An 18832-nucleotide genomic window follows, 5' to 3' on the forward strand; every position below is an offset into this window, starting at 1 on the left:
CATGCTTGTCGTAAGAGGCAACTAAAGGGATCGGGCGGTTAGGCTCGCTGACTTAGTTGAAACATGTCGTCGGTTCCCATTTGCGCAGATCGATGCTCCTGCTGTTGTTCAGTGGATTGTTTGGTCCAGATTCGAATATTTACAGACCGCCGCTGGAATATTGCTAGGTGCGGCGTAAAACTAAACTCGATGGGTTTGGGATAACCACATTCTCTTCCCAGAGGTTACTTGTCATATCTTCCTACGAACCTCTGTTCTAAGACGACCCTTTCATGGTGCGAGTGTTCAAGACTCTGAATGGAGGCAATCAGATTTAGTTGTGCAATCAGCGACCTTGTTTCAAAAGTGATCGTTCGCAAGATCTCGGTAATCTCCGGATGCATCGTGAAAACTAGAACCTCTTCCCGAGCGCGATACTCAAATGGTTCTTCTGGACAGAACTCAGCCATGTCATATTTGCTTCTCCACATTGCTTGCATTTGTCAAGATTAATCTAGGTCGATGTAATACGTTTTCTGATTGGACAGAAAAAGGGAGATAAATCTGCTGCCATTTTTTGCCGCTAGGGGATTTTATTGCAACCGCGAAATATGGCCGTATTAGAACAGAGGTCCGTAGGAAGATATGACAAGTAACCACTGTGGGAAGAGAATGGGATAACCAGTGCATTGATAATATTCAGTTGTTTTATCAGAATTTAGATGTAAACGCACGGGTATTTATCAGTAAGTTTGGCATGCATCATTGTCACACAGCCCCAGAACATATTATCATTCCATTACCTAGAGCATTGTACTAAGCATATTACCATTTGGAAACCTCGTGTTGCTTTAGCTAAGTTTAGATATGCATGTACATTGCCGGATACAGATGGGATGGGGGTGTTTCAGGGGGGACAAACACAACAGCCACCCCCCTCCCCTCCTCTCAAAATTCCTGGATCCGCCCATGTATGTACATGTCGTTCTCACCAACTGAAGGTTGAGATGGGTATAGACTCACATGTCCCAAGAAAAGAAATACATGTACATTGTAGTGTTTGTAACATCTCAAGTACTACTTCCTGTTTGTATGCCAGGTGTATGTCGATTTACATAACCGTTTTATTACTAGGAAATACGAGGTACTTCCAACATTAGCTGAATTTAATCTTTGAAGGTCAATCGATAACAGGGATCTTATAAGAAAGTTGACTATGTATGCTGAGAATTCTATGCAACTGAGAACAAATCTCTTAATGTAGGCAATAAGTATTGTGGCTGCTGTACAACTGATGTGTCATGGGCCGATGGCCTTCGTCTCTTGTTGAACATACCACTTGGTGAATAAACCATTTTAGAAATCCGTAGCACCCGAAGCATTCATAAACTCTAAAACACCACCACCTTTTTTCAACTTTTAGACATCCACGCACGATTTGAACACACAATTGTGCTACAATTCAAGAAAAACACATGCAGTTGCTTAATTATGCCAAATGAACTTATAAGTTATAAATTATAAATTAGCAAAATACACGTATGATTTGAACACACAAATGTGGTACAATTCATGAAAAAACACCAGACGTTGCTTAATTATCCCAGTGAATTTACTAACTTATATCGATTGTCGATTGTGTGGGAAATCTGACAATTCAAAGACAGAAAGAAATCATTAGATTTGAGGCATCTTCAATAGATTAACCACAGATCTAGGTATTTCTTTAATAATAATCACAACACCTTTCTTCTCCAGCTCAGCCATATGTAGGAATACTGAAAAGTAGGTCTGTGTGTCTTGGAAAACAATGTCACGATCCCACAGTAACCGGCCTCCTGATTGCGATTCCTGGAAGGTCAAGGTGAAACTGAAATTGGATGTTTTTCAAAATAGTTTACTATGTCTGATGCTATCATCAGTTCAAGCAGTTCGAATTCACATCCCTCACAGTTGATTGTGATCAGATCTATAGGGTTTGCAAACAATCCAATATGTTTAAAGAAACCCGTGATTTCATGAATATGTGCTTGCTCCGTCTTGGTTTTCGTTTGTTTGACCCGAAACAGTGACGTGGCATCCGAATCTATATTCAGAAACAAGGTTTTGTTCTCCCTGCCCAGACCAAATTTAAAAAGTTTGTATTTGGGATTATTCTTGAAGCGTTTTAACAAGACGGTGTAATAGCGGGGTACGGGTTCAAGAGCCAGATAATATGGGTTGTATCTCTTGATTAGTTTGGCCGCATCTACTCCTGTGTATCCTCCGACTTCCAACACTCGACTGTCAGTTGTGTGATGGAATGGCTTTCAACGCGATCTAACTCGTTGTCCTCGAAGAGATCACATCACCCACGGGTTAAGAGAATTGCATTGGCTACCTGTTGCTAGACGAATAAAATTCAAGGTGCTCACCATCCTGTACAAGTGCCTGAAGACTAACACCGCTCCAGCTTACTTGTCACCTCTTCTGAACAGCCACAGATCAACAAGAACTCTTAGATCACAAGATAACGATGTACTTATCACCAGACCATCTAGGACCAAATACGGGGACCGCTGCTTTGAATGTGCAACTCCCATGCTATGGAATAACCTTCCTATGTCGCTAAAATCAGCTGCAAGTCTACAAACTTTTAGAAAACATCTAAAGACACATCTGTTTGAAATAGACTGAACTGCACAAGCGCCCGTGAGCAGCCTAGCTGGAACTCGGCGCTATAGAAGTTATTATTGTCTCCATCTTCACTCGATCTACGGTGTCACAGGTTGCTCTGAAACTGGCAAAGTTGGCCACGCAACATGAAATCTGTATTTTCTCTTCTCTTGTGATACGTTGACACCACTGTCTGGAACGGTTCTTTGGGCGCCATGGCTAGTCTTGACTGGGGTCCATTCTGCTGACTGGATGACGAGGGGTAGGTCAGTGACTCCATGCCAGACGGCCAATGTCAGACCAAGAACTGTACAGAAGAGTGCAAAGCCAAGTTTATGCCACACCGCCACATTCCCCTACAAAAATGAAAACAATCCTTCCCAAGTACTTAGTTCAATTTGCAACCAATGGGTTCATATCGCTTTATATCACTTTCGCATCGTTCTATCAATACCAAAGCGCGGATTCAAACAGTTTACTCTTGTGGGGAATCGAACCCGTGTTTTCAGCTTGACGACCAAACGCGCGCATTATAATATGGCCAGATTTCGACTTAATCTTCAGCAACATATCTATGCTTGTCGCCAGAGGACACTAACGGAATCGGGTGATCAGGCTCCTGACATGTCTAATTTGTAACTGTAAACCTTAACTGTAGAACTCATGTAGAACTCAATGGAATGAAATTATCTTGAAATCGTAAAGGCATAGGCCACATTTTCGACAATATTTTAGCCTACAGTTTATATAAGGGGGGTATATGTGTCCAGGGTTCTTTGACGACGCCTTTTTACTTGGCAGGTAGTTGTTTTACCTGCCAGTTATCCAACACCCCTGGGATGGCGTCCCTTTTACCGGAACTACGGTATACCGTCGCACTTACGTACTGGGATGTCCAGTGTCAGTATACTAGAGCCTTTGCATCTTCTTTCAGTAGCTTTTTATTATACCTACATTACCAATACTAATTAACTAGACTTCATATCAGTTATGTAAATAAATATCATAAGTTCATGCCTTTATCATATGCACTCACTTTAGCTTCCTTTTGATGCAATAAAACACTTATTATCCCTTACGGCTTGCCTGAAATCGATAACCGAAACTTCGAGGCTATTAGCTTCCAACAGACAACATTTGCCATAAATGCCATAATGTAAACCATTGCTCCGTACATCGAAAACTGTCGCTTTGTTTGCCGAACTCACCTCAATCACAAGTAACTACACTGCGTTAGAGGATATTCCAGAATAGCATTCCAGGGGACATAACTCTATGGGGTTTGCTTGAAATAATGTTCGGCCGTTACAGGGAGCGAGAGTCAATGTAATTCAACTATGCATTAATTCATTCGAACTTTTGGTCTGGTTGGCTGACTTGGTTGACACATGTCATCGATTCCCAATTGCGCAGTTCGTTGCCCATGTTGTTGATCACTGGATTGTCTGGTCCAGACTCGATTATTTACAGACCGCCGCCATATGGCTGGAATATTGCTGAGTGCTGCGTAAAACTAAACTCACTCACTCATCGAAACTAACTGGTTATCGTCATTTATACAATTTTCCTTAAATTGTTTCCACAAAATGCACACGCACATTTCAATTTAAAGGATGACTAGTATATGAGGAACATAACTTTCTTGGAGATAAATTCAGTCATGGCTTGGAATGCGCTTGTAGTACTTGTGAAATGTGACAGGCAAGACCAACCAACAAAAATATTGTTAATGCAAACCAGTGTTCCAAAATCGTGTTCGATCATGAGAAAACATGATCGATTGCTTAGTCGTCAAGGCATTGTGACCAATCTACGATTATTTAATTAACTGAACCACAACTAGGTTTTCAGGGGCAATGGAAATATACAGCCATCTGACACCAAGACTTTCTACAATCAGTTTGTTTACTTGGTCTGATGACCATGTGTTAGAATTACCATTGGTGATTCCACATATCAGAGATGTACTGTACTTGTTGCATTTCCAGAAAAAGTCTAGGCAAATCTGATGTTGAAACAAAAACGAAGACACGCCGTAACTTGTGATTAAGGTAGCAGACTGAGTGTTGATCTACGATGAACCGTATATCCACACATTTCAAATAGTCTGACACTGCTTGGGTTCACCAAATACAAAATAAGTCATATCGTCGAACGAAATATGTTTTCTGTGACTCAAGGTCAGCCACATAAATGGGTAATGTACTGCATACAATGTGTGAGGACTATTTCTGGTTTCCCACGCCGCGGTATATGTTGAAAGCGGCGTAAAACCATACTCACTCACTCTGTCACATAACACATTTCTGTAGTACTGGCTTACTTGTTTGGTTGGAAACTGCATTGAAGTCTTGTTTATCTGTTCAGCTACACACACAAAACCACATATGTGTCCATGTTTATTAGTCCCTCTTCACACATCACCATCACTTCCGGTTTGAAAGCGAGGCATGGCGAAGATGAAGGCTGGATTATAACACCGTGTAAATATATTATGGCGATGTCAACAAGGACAAAATATTTTGCTGTAATCTGGTGTGATTAGTGCTTGAAACGTTGGGGTCATGTCCTCTTAGAAGTGGAAACTGATTTTATTTATTCTTTTTTTAACACAGTGGTTGTGCCACCGTTGTCTTATATCGTGTCTGTACCGCCGCCATCTTATAACCAGTCTGTACCGACGTCGTACAATGCTGTGTCTGTACCGCCGCCATCTTAAAAAGTGTCTGTACTGCCGTTGTCTTATATTCACCGTGGGTCAACCGTCGTCATCTGTTCCGCCGCCGTTTTATGGCTGTACCGCCGGTGTTTGTACTCTGTCGTTTTATACCGTGTCTGTACCACCTCTGCCTTATAACGTGTCTCTACTGCCGTCGTCTTATACCGTCGTTTTATACCTTGTCTGTCCCGCCGGTATCGTATACCGTGTCTGTACAACGTGTCGTCTTAAACTGTATCTGTGCTGCCGTTGCCTTACACCGTGGGTGTACCGTCGTTGTATAACGCATCTGTACTGCAGTCGTCTTAAAACGTGTCTGTACCACCGTCGTTTACTACCGCGTATGTACCACCGTCTCCTTACACGGAAACTGCCACCATTGATACCATATATACCATACATATTTATCAATGCAAAAAAATCCGAATATACATTTGTTTCAAGACTGAACATCCAGCAACACGTATTTGTCGCAAAAGGCGACCCACGGGATCTGATGGTCAGACTCGAGAGACTCGGCTGGCTCGTACCATCGTTTCCTCGTATCCCAGTTGCGTAGATCGATGCTCATGCTTTTGATCACTGGATTGGGTGGTCGAAACTCGATTTCTTACAGCCCGCCACCATATAACAAAGGAAACAAAAAGACAAAGTCACCAGTAGCCCCCAAAATGGCAAAACCCTTCATAAATGTCACTTAGTAATGAATATATCAAATGTTTTGACGTGTATATAGCAGTGAGTGAGTGAGTGAGCGAGCGAGCGAGTTTGCCACAAAGTTTTATGCCACGAACCTAGGTACCAAAATATGAAAAGAAGTGAACTTTTCTTAAGATATTCCAATTCGTATATGGACGGACGGAGTCTAATCCTATAGTCCGTTTGGCTCAAGAGAGGACCGATGAATTTGCAATGTAACTAGCTATAGAAAACTAATAAACATAACATACTCAGTGAAACGCTGATCATAATCAAAACATCATTCCAACTATGAGGTTTTAGCAGAGTGTTTGTCGTAATAATACAGAAGGCGTTAAACAAACTATCATGTAAATATTGTTTATTACGAGGGAGGAGTGCAGAGAAAGGCACAACAAGGTGTTCGAGAAGCACGTGCACAAGTGCTGAGAAAGTGTTTTTATTCATTAACATGTACTGTGCTGTCTCCATGCTTTCTCGCACCACAGCTATCCCTTTCTCTGCACCCCTCCCTCGTAACAAATAATGACCTGTGTCAGTATTTTAACAATAGTTTGTTACAACCTTTTAAGGAAAACTATTCTGCAAAAGCGTCACTGAGTTGGTATGATGATCTTATTGTGACCAGCGTTTCATTGAGTATGTTATGTTTATTAGTTTTCGAGCTAGATTGCAAATCATCGGTCCACTAAAAGTCTCTGATATTAGCACCTGAATCAAAGTCTTTAATATCATTAGTTCAAGATACACAAAATACAATTGGACTTTAATCTAACCCATACACATATAAGCTCATTTTACCAACAAATCAAGGAATGGGTGAACATGTTTTAACAGGACACGAATTTTCAACTGATTTGTGAAACAATAAAAACACCAAAACTCAGGCGAACTGACTAGTTCATTTATTGTTGGTAATGAAAGAAAGGATTACCTCACATACATAAAATGATGCCCTCATGATTGCATGCTCCTTAAGACATATGAACATACACACTAATTAAAATAACAATAATAATAAAAAATAAAATATAACTGCGGCGAAGAAATAATTGTGCTATTGATTGATCATAAAAGCATCTTGACATATCTATAATAAACACTGACTGATATATTGGTCTGTAACATGGATTTGCAGCATTGTACGGTACTGAATGTTTGGCGTTTTTGTTTGCTTGTTTTTTTTTCAGTGCAAATACTTGAACACACACACACTTCGATCCTAAAATATATATTGACCCCACTTTTATGTCCCTGCACCAAGAATAGAAACTAAATCAAAGATTAATAATCTGAAACCGCGAAATTAAGTCTTTCTTCTCCAGCTCTGCCATATGTAGGAATACTGAAAAGTAGGTATGTGTGTCTTAGACAACATTGTCATGATCCCACAGTAACGGGCCTCCTGATTGGCTATTCCTGGAAGGTCAAGGTGAAACTGAAACTGAATGTTTTTCAGATACTTTACTATGTCTGATGCTATCATCAGTTCAAGCAGTTCGAATTCACATCCCTCACAGTTGATTGTGATCAGATCTATAGGGTTTGCAAACAAACCAATACGTTTAAAGAAGCCCGTTATTTCATGAATATGTACTTGCTCCGTCTTGGTTTTCTTTGACGCTTGTTTGGCCCGAAACAGTGACGTGGCATCCGAATCTATATTCAGAAACAAGGTTTTGTTCTCTCTGCCCAGTCCAAATTTAAAAAGTTTGTATTTGGGATTATTCTTGAAGCGTTTTTCCAAGACGGTGTAATAGCGGGGTACGGGTTCAAGAGCCAGATAATACGGGTTGTATCTCTTGATTATATTAGCCGCGTCTACTCCTGTGTATCCTCCAACTTCCAACACTCGACTGCCAGTTGTGAGATAGGAATGGCTTTCAACACGATCTATCTCCATCTTTGGTCGATCAACTGAGTTATAGGTTGCCCTGAAACTGGCAAAGTTGGACACGCAACTTGAAATTCGTATTGCGTCGTTTTTGGCTTGTGATATGTTGAGGCTATCTGTGTGTGGAAAGGTTCTTTGGGCGCCATGACTGACCTTGGCTGGGCTCCATTTTGCTGCCATCAAAGTGATGGGTGGTTTTATGACTCCACCCCAGACGACCAATGTCAGGCCAAGGGCTATACCCGAGAGCACGAGGCCAATTCTCCTACAGGCAGTTAGGGGCACTATCTGAAACATGAAAATAAATGTTATAGATACCGGGCTTAACTGGGCATTCTGTATGGCAAGCCGTTTTCACTTTGATTAAGATACTAAAGATATCTTGAATTGCTTTAAAGATATCTTGAATTGAATTGAAGATATGTTGAACTGAGATAAGTATAGACATTTCCAGTAAAATTGATGATATATATATATCGAATATTGAATATATATTGAATTAAGGATATGCTGAATCATATTAATGTTATCTTAAAAAGAATTGATGATATCTTGAAATGCATGATGGATATCTCAAATACAGAAAATGTATTAAGGGATTACTGTAACAAAGTAAGAGACAACACCAGAAGTACAAGGAGATGGATATTTTATTCCAAGCAGGACATCTGTCGCATCAAAGGTCCAGAGTGACGTTTAGACCAGGTCTGAGTCCAAGATGACTTGGGTGTGCACTGGACTGCTGCCGAGACACTGTCTGCTTCATGCTCTGAGTCCTGGGTTCTTATATTCTTCGAATTCATGTGCTCTTGACACATCAACAAGTGGTTGAACAGAAGAGATCGTTTCCTCCTCTGTTATCTTCTGTCCACTTGGTGGGTAAACACTTGTTTGTCGCCAAGCTTATCTTACACCGCTGTTGTCGCTGTTTCATGAGGGTCCTCTGCTCCGTGTGCAATTTAGGGCACTTGGTAGGTAAACACTTGTTTGTCGCCTTATCTTTTACCGCTGTTGTCGCTGCGGTTTATGAGGGTCTTCTGCTTGTTGTCCAATTTGGGGCACTTGGTAGGTTAACACTTGTTTGTTGCCTTATCTTTCACCGCTGTTGTCGCTGCGGTTTATGAGGGTCTCCTGCTTGTTGTGCAATTTAGGGCACTTGGTAGGTAAACACTTGTTTGTCGCCTTATCTTTCACCGCTGTTGTCACTGTTTCATGAGGGTCTCCTGCTTGTTGTGCAATTTAGGGCACTTGGTAGGTAAACACTTGTTTGTTGCCTTATCTTTTACCGCTGTTGTCGCTGCGGTTTATGAGGGTCTTCTGCTTGTTGTGCAATTTAGGGCATTTGGTAGGTAAACACTTGTTTGTTGCCTTATCTTTTACCGCTGTTGTCGCTGCGGTTTATGAGGGTCTTCTGCTTGTTGTCCAATTTAGGGCACTTGGTAGGTAAACACTTGTTTGTTGCCTTATTTTTCACCGCTGTTGTCACTGTGGCTTATGAGTGTCTCCTGCTTGTTGTGTAATTTAGGGCACTTGGTAGTTAAACACTTGTTAGTCGCCTTATCCTTCACCACTGTTGTCGCTGCGGTTTATGAGGGTCTTCTGCTTGTTGTGCAATTTTAAATTAAAAAAAACCCCCAAAACCTGTGGTATTCATAGAAACAAACATAGCAATAAAATCTACCAACTTTGTAATGCTAATAACTGAGGCTGAATGACGTTAACCAGTGTGGTCATTGTCAAAGTCCTTGCATATATTCCTCAAGAAACCACAAAAGTATCAATAACCGAATATAATGTCAATATCTGGTGCAACCTGAGGCCGAATGTTACATCCCTGCATCACTTTTCTCCCTGTTGACTTTATCAGACGTTGCATTTGACGTTATGTTCGATCCTTGATGGAGGGCTTGTTCCAATGCATCAAGATTTTGTACGCGAGGATATCCCTTGCCTATCTGCGACCCACATGCTTCTGCGATCCAACATGGATTGAAGCCTGGACACCCACGGGTCATGGTCGACTTGCAACTGGCGTCAGAAATCACTAACGTTACGTGCACGGTGAGACCTAGATTTGTAGTTCATAAAGACTGGCCTGTCATGTGAGGACGGTCATCGAACTGCAGTGCAACAACTCTGCATGTGCAGGATGTCCGCGATGTACCGTTGCTCAGTCACCGGTTTGTCTGGTCGTCGCAAGTAGGCTAAAGGTCATCGTTACTATCCACTTCCACACCATCAATGAAACCCACCAAATGGTACTTGCTGCACATTCCGCTGTTCATATCGCGTCAAACGCGAAGTCGGCCTTCAGTCATGAACAAAATAACTCGTTCTTGAAAGGGATTTAGAAGTTGGACGAACATGAACACATGACACGTTTGTCTGAATAGCAACTTCATTTTATTTTATTTTATTTTATTTATTTCAGAGGTAATTCTAGCTCCCTCACCTGATGAGGGAACTTGGTGAATATAGCAAGAAGTAGCTCTAAATAAATTTATCCATATAAAGAATTTTTAAAAAACGCTATTAAAAAATATGAGATAGCGTTAAGCCGATTGAGGTGTTCTTCACATGATTTATTTATCGAAAGTGGAACATTTAAAAATGTCAAAAGAGAAAACAGAACTTGCAAACTATGTGATCTTAACCAAATAGAAAATGAGTATCATTTCCTTTTAATTTGTCCTAATTCCATTAGGAAGTTGTATATTAAGAAATAGTATTCTGTTCATCCAAACCTTGATAAATTCGCAGCTTCATTAAATAACACAAACCGCACTATGCTGCAAAACTTGTCAATGTTTGCTTACTATGCCATGTTGTTTAGAACAGAATATATACACAATGTAACCTACAGTTGATTATTGTCTCCCTTTCAACTGTATTTATGTGCTTGTAAATATCGATGTAATAATGTTTTGTACTATAGGCCTGTGGCCTTTCAGTAACGGAAATAAATAATATAAACAGATATATGTGTTTGAAATCAGTTGAAAAATATTATTCAAGATTAAGCTCAAAAAGCAAGATTGGGACTATTACTATAGTATTTCACACCGATACCGTGTATACACCGCAAAAGCTGGCACACACAATAATTATCACAAGTACTTACCCGTCTCAAATCCATCGAAATCCAAATATATACTTTTGGTAAACAACACCTTCCAAAAGCCAACGTGGAATACTATATAGGCAAAACTAGTTGAGAGAGGAAAAAGAAACACTTGGATGTGGATGTGGACGTTTCGATCACCCGATAGTATCTAATGCCCTTATTGGATGCATATAATTCCTGTCCAGCACCAGCAGGAAACAAGGACGACACTGTACGGTGTCTGTGACAGCACGGTGACAGACATACGGTAGGGTGGTAGCCTGTATTGAGTCTCCCAGTCATTAAAATCAGGCTGGTTAGATAGATGGTTGTTTAACGCCGAGCTCAGCAATATTTTAGCTACATGGTTGGGGTCTGTAAATAATAAATTGTAAATTGTACCAGGCAATCCAGTGATCAGTCAGCATCGATCTTCGTAACAGGGATGTGATTAGCGAGTCAGATCACCCAATCCCTTTCGGGTCTTGCGCGTGACGGCTGAACGCTATAACCGCAATGTTACCCCTCTGCGCTCTCCTCCTTGCACAGGTCAAGTTCAATTCAGTTCAATTTATTACTCAAAACAACACCAACGATGGTACATGAGAATACAAATAAATATAAATATATATAATAGATATAAACATATACATGTCAAGATGGCAGATTAAAGTGAAAAGGAAGCAAAAGTTAAAGTATCTATGTAAACTTAAATATTATATTAATGTTCATAGCAATATTTTTTAGACTGCGCGTTTGTTTAGAGCAGAACAGTTTGACGACTTTCCACGAGGATATAGAGTGAGTGGGTTGAGTTTTACGTCGCACTCAGAAATATTCCAGCTATATAGCGGCGGTCCATAAATAATCGAGTCTGGACCAGACAGTCCAGTGATCAACAACATGAGCATCGATCTGTGCAAATGGGAACCGATGACGTGTGTCAGCCAAGTCAATGAGACTGACCACCCGATCCCGTTAGTCGCCTCTTACGACAAGCATAGTCACCTTTTATGGCAAGCATGGGTTTCTGAAGGCCCATTCTACCCCGGGACTTTACGAGTAAGAGGATACAGAATTCAGGTAAGAAGGTGAATATCTTTGTCTATACTGTAATAAAGCATCTCATCTGAACAGATAATGGAATTCGTCTCCCACTGCATGAGCGTTACATAAAGTAGGCAGACGATATTCTGTACGAGCTTTTGCCCAACGGCAAACTTTTTTCGGAGATGATGATTACTTGCTCTGAATCTTAAAAATGTGAAATAGATGTTTGTGGCAGAAAGAGCTATCTCTCGAATTCTATAATTTTTTTTAGAATACAATAAAAGGAAGATTTTGAGCTCTGTATCATGGAGGTATGCCATATTTGTAAGAATTGGTCTTTTGGGGATCTGTTCAATCATAAAGGAAAGAAACTTAGCTGTACATAGAAATGGATTATAAAATATTTTTTTGAATATTTCAGTTAAACCACAGTCATTTAGTGTCTTTCTTACAAATTCAATCCAGGGAAATACATTGGGTACAGAACTAGCTTGCCGCATGATGGAATATTGTAACGGAACGGCCAAGGACTAGTCGTAAAATATCAGGAGACAAACAACAAAAATAGATATGATTGCGAGCAGCGATGAGGGCTTCTAGGTTCTTATTCAATCCAGCTATCTGCATCTGTGACGTAGCTCTAACAGGAGTCATGGCTACAGGTAACATAGGTACATACTACTGTCAGTAATGGGAAATGTGTCATTCTTTAATTTTGAATTTATATTTGCTTCGAAACAGATGCTACTTGTATTAGAACAAAAATGTCGGGATTCGTTTTTTGTGTGTTTTATTCTTATGTTCTTTTCTTACTGTCAAAATAATCTCTGACGAACACGACATTCTACATGTCACGTGTTCTTTTTATTTGACAACCAAAGGTAAGCACATTATGAATTCAACATTCCCAAGCATTAGACATTCTAAACTGGTGGACACTGTGAATGTTTTCCTTTATTGTAAGTCTGTAAATATATACAATTAGACAATTCGTATGCCCAGGCTCTCTGTCCCTATTGTCCATTTAGACGTTTTTTATAGGAGTTGACCTAGTACAATATCGACAGAGAATTGGGGTATTCCATTGTGCATTTTCCAATTCTTCAAAAAACAAATTAGATCTAAATACCTATGTCGTTGTAATGTTCACCTTTATACTTGGTGTAAGGGGTATTTTCATTTTCATGCTTTTGATTTGTTGTGGTGATGTTCACCCAAATCCGGGACCTTCGCTATTCAATCAATCAAACTTGAACGTATTACATTTAAATGTACGCAGTCTGAGAGAAACAGCTGATGTTATACGAATAGAATTCAAAGACTGTGATGTAATTTGTATCAAAGAAACCTGGTTACATTCTGGTGTTTCGGATGTTGATATTTTAATTCCAGGTTTTCACAAACCACTTAGAGAGGATAGATCCACACGGGGAGGTGGGGTTGCTATTTACGTCAGTAAACACCTTCTTTGTAAACATATGATACTTTATCGGTAGTGGAACTAGAGGCTGTCTGGGTGAATATTTCAAGTAAAAATAAGCACCGTATTGTTGGCACTTTCTATCGTGCTGATAAGAGCAATGCATATTGGGATTTAATTGACATGTCGATAGGTAACGCAGCTGACTTGGACTTAGACATGATTGCTGTAGGAGATTTTAATATTGACTATCTCACTTGTCATAAACAACGTATAGAGTATTTACAAGCAACTTACGGCCTTAGACAAATTATATCTGAACCTACTAGGATCACGGAACGCTTGAGAACATTAACTGATCTAATCTTTGTCTCAAACTATATTGACGTATGTTCTTCTGGTGTGACTGACCGTATATGTAGTGACCATTGTCAAGTCTTCGTTAGTTTGAAAAGCTGCCAACCACAAACCTCATGTTTCAAGAGAAAGATATACAATTATTAATTATCTGACTTAGATGGATTATTCTCATATTTCGATCAGATTAATTGGCAAGAAATTTGGATATAACCGATATCGTTTCTTTAGTGAACAGGTTTACTGATTTTGTATTACATACTTGCGATAGATTTATTCCAAATAAAACTGTAACAGTTAGAAACAGAGATAAAACATGGATGACAGCTGAAATCGCAAACATAAGCTTGCCAAACGAAGAAATTCTTCCACTCACTGGAAATTGTCTAGGAATTTAAGAAATAAGGTGGTATCAGCTGTAAGGAAATCAAACGAAATATATTTTCAGAAATTCGACAATATTATCAATGAAAATTGTGATTGTAAGACATGGTGGCGTCTGATAAAACCTTATCTTAGAAGAAAGGAAACATGTATATCATTTCCACCTATATCACACGAAAATGTAATAAACGAGGATCCAGAATCAATAGCAAACATCTTACATAATTTTTGGTGAGTCAGTCTACTGTCCCAGATCCGGATCGCCCGCTTCCTCCCCCAGTTATGGTAACACAAAGTAGATTAGACTGTATTGAGTTATCACAGCGCGATGTCCAAGACATATTGCTTTCTCTTAACACTAGAAAAGCTACTGGCCCAGACGGAATTGGAAATATCTTTCTTAAGCTCAGTGCTATTAAATTTACATTTCCCCTGTGTGAGATTTTCAACAAATCGCTTCTTTCCTAAGATATGGAAAAAGGTATCAGCAATTCCTCTACACAAGAAGGGTTCAGTAAATGAATGTGGCAACTACAGACCTGTTGCCCTTTCCAGTTGCGTATCTAAAGTTTTCAAAAAGTGTGTTCATAGATACTTGTTTAATTATTTTAGAGATAATAATATCATTAGTACAATGCAATCAGGATTTATTCCTGGTGATTCTACAGTTTATCAGTTAATGGATTTGTACAATTTTATTGCAAGTGCTTTGGATAAAGGTAAAGAAGTAAGAGCAGTGTTCTGTGATATAAGTAAAGCATTTGACAAAGTATGGCATTGGGGACTTTTAAATAAATTACAGACATTTGGAATTAGTGGCAAAGTGATAGAATGGCTAAGTAGTTATCTAAGTAACAGAGTAAAGAAGGTCCTCATAAACGGATATAACTCGAAATATATTCCTGTGTTGGGAGGAGTTCCTCAGAGTTCAGTTTTAGGGCCTCTATTATTCTTAATATATATTAATGACCTTGTGTATAATATTGATTGTAACATACGTCTTTTTGCTGATGACACATCTTTGAACGTAATAATAGAAGATCCTGTTTTAACAGCAAACGGTCTTAATGACGATTTACAAAAAATATCAACTTGGACGAATAAATGGCAAGTGAAATTCAACCCCGAAAAACAGAAACAATTCAATTTAGCAGAAAACGGATTGCCAGCCCCAGACCCCCTTTATTTATGGAAGGGATTCCTATAAATGAAGTTGATCAACATAAATACTTAGGCCTTATATTTCGAAAGGATGCTAACTGGGTTGCTCAAATCAATAATATTGTAGATAGAGTTACTCCTATGATAAACTGCTTGAGAAGTTTGAAATATCGTTTATCATGTGGGTCACCTCTTACTCTGGGGTAAGAGTACGTTAGGCCATGGCCAGTATGTTTTTATTCTTATCTTATTATTATATTTTCAACAATGTACTTACAAAAAAACTGTAAAACATGGTGGTGTAACGTACATTTTTCCCCATCGTACATTGTTCACATACCTTACCACACCATGTTTACGATCTGAAAATGTTTTCTCTCTCTATTTTACTGAGAAATACTTCATGTCTTCCAGCCGTATGTCAGTATAACTTTAAAAGGTAGACAGTTTTATACACACACACACACACACACACACACACACACACACACACACACACACACACACACACACACACACACACACACACACACACACACACACACACACACACACACACACACACACACACACACACACACACACACACACTCTTCATTCACTCATATTTACCAAATATCGACTAGTTTCCTACGGCATGTTGCCCATAAACGACAACTCAAATGCCAGCAAATCTCGAAGTGGTAGAGGGCTACAAAACGTGATTAAGAGAAAGAAGGTATTTAGATTTCTTCGTAAAAGAAGAGCTAATATTTATTGTTTACAGGATGTTCATTTTACGATTCAACTAGAACAGTTGATAAAACAAGAATGGGGGTATAATGTGTGTTACTTCAGTTCCTACAAAGGAAATGCACGTGGGTCAGTAGTCCTGTTCAATAGTAACTTTGACTTCGAAGTGGTTGGCGAATGCTATTATACAGAAGGAAATTACGTAGCTTTAAAAGTGATATCGGGTGAAACATCCTACACAATAATGAGCATGTATGCTCCAAATAAAGATGACCCAGTATTTTTTGAAAATATTATTGATATCGTGATGAAATTTGATAGTGATGAAATATGTTTATGTAGGGACTGGAACCTAATTCTTAACCATTCACTAGATACGTACAATTACAAACATGTACATCATCCGAAATCAAAAGAAAAGATTATGGAACTAATTTCGATCTTAAGGATCCATGGCGAGAACTTTGAAGAAAAAAGATACACATGGCGACTGCCTACACCGCTAAAACAAGCCCGACTGTTGTTTTTTTTCTCATTTTTCATAATCTTCTGCCATCTGTCGAAACTTGTAATATTCGACCAAGTATCAACTCTGACCATTCAGTAATTGAATAAAATCTTAAACTGTCCACATGGTAAAGGCTTTTGGAAGTTTAACAATTCTTTATTAACGGATCCAAAATACACAAAGCTTGTAAAAGATATTATTCACTCTACTTTAGATCAGTATAGAACAGATTGTCAGGATGGCATCAGTACGTATCAGTTGTTGAGGGAAACTCTGTTGCTAATGATAAGAGGTAAAACTATTTATTATTCTTCTACGCTCGAAAAAATAAAGATCGAAAAAGAACAAAATCTACAAAGTAAACTTGAATCCCTTGAAGTAGAATTGGACGATAGCGATGATATGGATGATAAACAATGAATTCTTAATTCAATCAATGAGGCCAAAAGGGAATTAGATGACATACATGATAAGAAAAGTCAAGGCATGATGATTCGATCGCGTGCAAGATTGACTGAAGAAGGAGAAAAGCCAACTAAATATTTTCTGAAACTAGAATCCAGAATTGTTTTTAATAAAGCCATCACAGAATTGGAAAATAATGATGATACCCGGATGATATACTCCAGTAGAAGAATTATAAATAATTAGTCTACCAGATCGGCCCATGAGCCATCGCCTTCTGGCACAAGACTCTAGGCAAATTTCATATAATCATAATTTGGATAATTCACAATCGAAAAAGTTACAGATCAACAACAGTGCCAAGACTAAAATTCACAACAATTCAGAATCACATTTGTGCATTTGTTGGGCAAATGGAACGCAGTTAAAAGCCCAACTGCCCTCAACCACCAGGATCCCGTCCTCCACCGACACGGGACGCAACCCACAGCAAACAGGTTGCCCAATTTAGTCGCCTCTTACGACAAGCAATGGGGTGCTGTGGACACATTCTGTCCCGGGTCCACACGGGAGAAGAGCACTTAGCGCTACCCAGCACCCACCACGAGGAGGTGGCTCTTCATGGGTGCCTTGGCTCAAAGAAAAGGTCACGATATAAACTCTGCAGTGACTGGAAATTTGAATTAATTGAGACAGAATTCTCTTTACTGGAAATACATTTTGATATTGATCTTGAATGTATGGTTCAAAAAAAAGTATGATAAAAAAATATCTTATATTGTAAAAACAAATGAACATTTGGTCAGCCAGGAGTCTTAGTCCTTTTGGAAGAAATACTATATTGAAATCACTCCTACTTCCAAAATTAAATTATCCATTTTCGTCATTGCCAGATCCACCTAAGGTCCAACTCGAAAGCCTTCAGAAAAAATTTTTCAACTTTAACCAGATAACGTAAAAAGAGATGTCTTGGTTCTTAACCTGGAACATGGAGGCATAAAAGCCCCCAGTATAAGAGAAATAATAATGTCCCCAAAACTGAGATGGATAGGCCGATTGCATAGTGGAAATTTTAAGTGGGATATGTTGTTCATCAACAGACTCAGAAATTAAACACTATTTTGGTTAGCAGATAGCGGCTACATAGAAAAAGAAATTATTCCCGATATGACAATTGTTTGGGGGGAGGGATGTACTTCTGTCATATTCCATTTTCTAAGAACCTGTAAAACGTTAGATATACAAGAATCCAAACTGCTCAGGCAGTCGATTTGGAATAATGACGAAATTAAAATTGACAATCAGTAGATATAAATTTCATTCTACAGCACAGACAATAGAAACTATGTCAAAACAATGGTAAAACAATGCGGTAATTAGCTAAAACAATAGCCCATGACCCACATCCCTCATCCCTCATCCCTCATTTCGTGCTCCGTGATATTATGTATCACTAGGCTTAATGAAATTGATATGTTTAGATAATGACTGTCACGTGTAGCTATTTTTGGGATGAAATGTGGGCCAAATGAGGGATGAGGGATGAGGGATAAATGAGGGATGGGGGATTTACGGTCACTGGTTTCATTGTCTTTGCTAATTGGAGAGGAACATGCCATAACAAACTACATGCAGAAACTAAGCTCATTCCTCTTATTGAGAGTAGACGTATACAAAAATTAAACCCCTTCCATAAAATGATAAACAACCAAAGCACCAGACTACTTATGTACTCTTGAGTCATTTTTTAAAGATTGCATGCGGCA

At 39.1% G+C, this 18832-nt stretch overlaps 2 pseudogenes; both read right to left on the bottom strand.

Annotated features, from left to right (window-relative positions):
• Nucleotides 1-1837: 1837 nt before the first annotated feature.
• On the bottom strand, nucleotides 1838-5294 carry LOC137271747 (uncharacterized; annotated as a pseudogene).
• A 2089-nt stretch (nucleotides 5295-7383) lies between these two features.
• LOC137272477 (uncharacterized) lies at nucleotides 7384-11252 on the bottom strand (annotated as a pseudogene).
• Between the last annotated feature and the right edge of the window lie 7580 nt (nucleotides 11253-18832).

The sequence above is a fragment of the Haliotis asinina genome, chromosome 2 (assembly GCF_037392515.1).
Source record: "Haliotis asinina isolate JCU_RB_2024 chromosome 2, JCU_Hal_asi_v2, whole genome shotgun sequence".
NCBI lineage: Eukaryota > Metazoa > Mollusca > Gastropoda > Lepetellida > Haliotidae > Haliotis > Haliotis asinina.